We start from the raw sequence: 4,820 nt of genomic DNA on the forward strand, positions 1-4,820 counted from the left end.
AAAAAAAAAAAGAATGCTCACACAAACATCTCACTTGCGCATCTTTGAACAGAATGATTTACCTTTTAATTTTTCGAGGGTATAAGGAATATAATAATTTTCTAAGGTGTCACCGAGAATGAAGTAATAAACTTAGTCCAAATAACTTAAATGGATGGATTAAGCTTCCTTTTGATGTCTCATTTCCAGGGTAAGTTAAAAATATTTGCAGTGCTCATTTTCTTCTGGAGAACATGAAATAGCCAGTTTGAAAACAGGTTTTGTTACAAACACAAATATGCGGCCTTGCAATTAGGGTTGATACTTGATCAGAATTTTACTAATTCTTTCAGCATAATTTCCTCTAATCATATTTATTATATTGCTCTGCTGGATGCTGTGAAAAACCTGTCAAAGAAATGTAGACCCTGATTTTAGGAGCCTGTAATCTTAGCTAAGGGGTCCTGTGAAACAATAAAGCAGGAGACATGCAGGGTTGGAAATGGACACGTACTGACTCTAAATCAGCAACAATTACACAGAGATAATATGGCACCCCAGGGATTCTGCCTGGAAATATCCAAACGTCACCCGCAAGATAGTAGCCAGTGCTAGGTGGCCAAGAGCAGTGCCTGTTGGTTCCCTTCTATACACCTGGCATCTGAGGCTGCTCTGAGGTGGGAAATCACAGAAATAGTCCTTGGAGAACATTGAAGGCCCAGATCACCCTCAGTTGAACTATGTGTTATCCTGATAATCCCTTTTAATTTCAGATGCTTCTGGATTAAACCCACACTGGTTTAAAATTCCTGTCTCAGAGAGGCTCTCAGGTTCTCTGTCATCCTTCCTAAAGCCTCTGGAGTATAGAACCCAGATGGTATTTGTTGAGCACTGGCTACGTGGCAAACTGTACCTGTTACGAGCATACAATCATTCGGTTCTATAATAACATCTCTGAGACAAAGTGTTATTATCTCCATTTTAAAGAAGACTGAACTAAAATTCAAATACCTGGTTTACCCATGATCATGAGCCAGGGTTGGGATTCTGTGTTCCTGATCCTGAATTCTTATGAAACTGTGGTGAAGTTGGGCCCAGTTGTGTGTGTGTGTCTCAAGATGGAAATAGGGAAATATTGAATTAGACATGACTCTGGAGCATCCCTCTGCCCCCTTAATTGGACTCACTACCCCAGCTGGCAGGGGTTCCAAGAAGCAGCCCTGTGATCCTGTGTGAGGACTGAGAGGCTTGGAGATGTGATCAGGGTAAACACGCCTTTGCCCCCTTTATTGGCCTTCCTCTCTCCCACCAGTCAGGGCTGTCAGATTTTTGGTAGTGTCTGTTTCGTTAATGTCAACTATGGAGAGAACCAAATATTATTTTTTTACTATTCATCCCTAGAGATAGTGAAAAAATATCCAGATTCTAAAGAGAATGAAGAAGAATAATCTTTAGATTCATATTCTGGCTTCCAAAACAAATAGACATGAATATTTATAGGTCATGTATAAATATATAAATTTTACATTTAGAAGTAAGGAGGTATGTTTGGGTGGATGGGATTAATATGCTGCAAATATAACTCCCAAATCTTTCTCACTAGAGCATATTTGAAAATAACTGTGTGCCAAGCCCTTTCCACTCTGGAAGCATTTACAATGCGGTTTTTAGTGGCCCTTGTTACACTACAGCTTACAGTATAACAAGCAACACACATCTGACTGTCCTGAAGGTCAAATTATGTCCTAAAGATAGAATTGTGTAGAACCGGAATTAACACCAGAAATTCATGAGATGATGGCTTGGCACCTGTAGCTCAGTGGCTAGGGCGCCAGCCACATACACCGGAGCTGGGGGGTTCAAACCCAGCCTGGGCCTGCCAAACAACAATGACAACTACAACCAAAAAATAGTTGGGCGTTGTGATGGGTGCCTGTAGTCCCACCTACTTGGGAGGCAAGAGAATTGCTTAAGCTCACGAGTTGGAGGTTGCTGTGAGCTATGACGCGATGACACTCTACTAAGGGTGACATAGACTGTCTCCAAAAAAAAAGGGGGGGGGGGCGTCTGCCGCCTGTGCTGCCGCCTGTTCTGGCTTCCTGGGCTGCCGGGTGTCAGCGAGGACGACTCCGCTGTGGACCACTTCAGCGTTCCCAGTGTGGCCGCGAGTCGGGTTGCGCTGCTGTGATTCGTCACCTTCTCCTAAAGCTGCATCCTGACTTATCTCACACTTGCACACTGAAGAATGAACATCTTGATTAACTTGCTTAAGGAATGTCACAAAAAGCACAACATTCTGTAATTTTTTGGCCATTGCAATGAACTTGATCAGAAGATGAGAAAATGCTTGAAGAAAGAGTACATTGGAAAGAGGGCCAAGAGCAGGGAACATGGCCATGCCATGTGGAAGAGACTTTCTGATTCTCCAGATGGATCTGAAAAATAAGTTCTGTTTCTACTGAACGCCTTGGCTGAGAGAAGACTGTTGGTTGAAAGCTGAAAGAATGCTTTCTTACTTGGTCTACAGAGTCCTTGAATGGAAAGTGACCCATGAGAAACTGAACTATGGAGAAATATGAAAACGCTGGATTCCAAGTATTGGTTGGGCAGAGCCTTTAGAACCATCTCTCCTGTGCCAAGAAACCTGACTTCTACCCTGTTTCTTCCCTTTGTTTACCACCAGTTAACATTTGAGTAGTTTATCTCCCAGAATAAAGTTATTTAAGTAAAAAAGAAAGAAAGAAAGACAGAAACTCATGAGTTAAATATTCATTTTGTTTTCTCTTAGGTAAGATAGAGTACCTTTCTCATGTATAGTTGGTACACAAATACTTGCAGAATTGAATTTTAACTCTCTGGTGTCAGAATTGCATGTGATTTCACCATTTGGGGCATTGTAAGTGAAGAAAAAAGTAATCCTACCAGATCTAAAAGCTGGCCAGTACTAATGAGAACCCAATTACCTTTTTTTTTTTTGAGAGAGAGATGTTGCCTTCAGTAGAGTGCTGTGGCATCACAGACTACAGCAACCTCAAACTCTTGGGCTTAAGCAATTCTCTTGCCTCAGCCTTCCAAGTAGCTAGGACTATAGGCACCCACCACAACGCCTGGCTATTTTTGAGTTGTAGTTGTCATTGTTGTTTGGCAGGCCCAGGCTGGGTTGGAACCTGCCAGCTCTGGTGTATGTGGCTGGTGCCCTAGCCACTGAGCTACTGGCACCGAGCTGAGAATCCAATTACTTTTGAGTTTGAATTTTTAGAGCTTTAATTCAAACTGCCTCATTTCTGTGCTTACTTCTAAGAGATGGTGGGTGTTGAGGCTCTGTTTCTCCCTGACACAGGCATTTGTGTGTGAGAGAAACTCTGTGACACACCAGCAAAGGGATTATTCTAATGGCCATGTGGATGAGGACAGGCAGGAACACGCTCCTGAGAAGCTTTGTTCTTATGGATAGGTCAAAAGAAGCTCGCCGTCTATTTCTCTGGTCTTTGGATGCAGAAGGTGTTACTCTGTGTTGATCCTGTTTTTTCAAAAGGCCACTCACAGCTCAGAGTCTTTTAAACCCTCCTCTTTTCTCTTTTTGTCTCATCTTCGTGTGAGTGGATTTTTTTCCCCTTATCCATCATAGTAAAAATATATCCTTTAATCATTTTAGCAAAAATGCCAATAGAATCTTCTGATTTTAGCGAGGTCTGGAGGCAACTTTTTTTTTTTTTTTTTTTTTTTGCAGTTTTTTTTTTTTTTTTTTTTGCTGGAGGCCAGGTTTGAACCTGCCACCTCCAGTATATGGAGCTGGCACCCTACTCCTTTGAGCCACAGGTGCTGCCCTGGAGTCAACTTTTAAGAAATGTCCTTATATTCTGGTGCGCCTGTGCAGATAGGATTTTAGTGAGTTATAAGTACTGATTGAGCCATCTGTGGCAGAAAGCACCATACTAGTCACAGGGATAGGAGGTCATAGGACCAAAGAAGAGTCTTTGCGTTCAAGAAGATTGTTTTTAAAGCTTTTAATCCTTTTTTAGTAAGTTGAGATTCCATTCCATTCATCTCCCTAAAAAGGATGAAGGGATTATCCTTGTTTTATCAGTGGGAATGAGTGGGAATTCAACATCTTTTTTAAAAAATATATTTATTTATTTATTTTTTTGAGGCAGAGCCTCAAGCTTTCCCCCTGGGTAGAGTGTCGTGGCATCACAACTCACAGCAACCTCCCACTCCTGGGCTCAAGTGAGTCTCCTGCCTCCACCTCCCAAGTAGCTGGGACCACAGGCGCCCACCACAACACCTGGCTATTTTTTGGTTGTAACCATCATTGTTGTTTGGTGGGCCCCGGCTGGATTCGAACCTGCCAGCTCAGGTGTATGTGGCTTGTGTCTTAGCCACTTGAGCCACAGGTGCCGAGACTTTTTAAATTTTTTTTTGAGACAGAGCTTCAAACTGTCACCCTGGGTAGAGGTGCTGTGGCATCACAGCTCACAGCAACCTCCAACTCCTGGGCTCAAGCGATTCTCCTGCCTCCGCCTCCCTAGTAGCTGGGATTAGAGGCACTTGCTACAACGCCTGGCTATTTTTTGGTTGCAGCTATCGTTGTTTGGTGGGCCAAGGCTGGGTTTGAATATGCCAGCTCAGATGTATGTGGCTGGCACCTTAGCTGCTTACACCACAGGCACCAAGCATCAACATCTATTTTTTTTTTTTTTCCAAATACAGTCTTATGTTTTAGAATAGCCAGATGTTAGAGCACAGTTGAGCATACTGCTGCAATGTGGCACCAGCTGCGAAAAGAAAATTTAAAGACCGAATATCTGCTGTGGCATCACAGACTACAGCAACCTCAAACT

The 4,820-nt window shown here is 42.7% G+C and overlaps 1 protein-coding gene and 1 pseudogene across 4 annotated transcripts in view; both read left to right on the plus strand.

The window, feature by feature from the left end:
- The window catches only part of FMNL2 (formin like 2), a 323,617-nt gene that overhangs the window by 257,648 nt on the left and 61,149 nt on the right, over positions 1-4,820 (plus strand). The window lies entirely within an intron of this gene.
- LOC105887579 lies at positions 1,002-2,954 on the plus strand (annotated as a pseudogene).

This window comes from Otolemur garnettii, unplaced genomic scaffold (genome assembly GCF_000181295.1).
Source record: "Otolemur garnettii isolate 467f Iridium unplaced genomic scaffold, OtoGar3 scaffold00098, whole genome shotgun sequence".
NCBI classification, from domain to species: domain Eukaryota; kingdom Metazoa; phylum Chordata; class Mammalia; order Primates; family Galagidae; genus Otolemur; species Otolemur garnettii.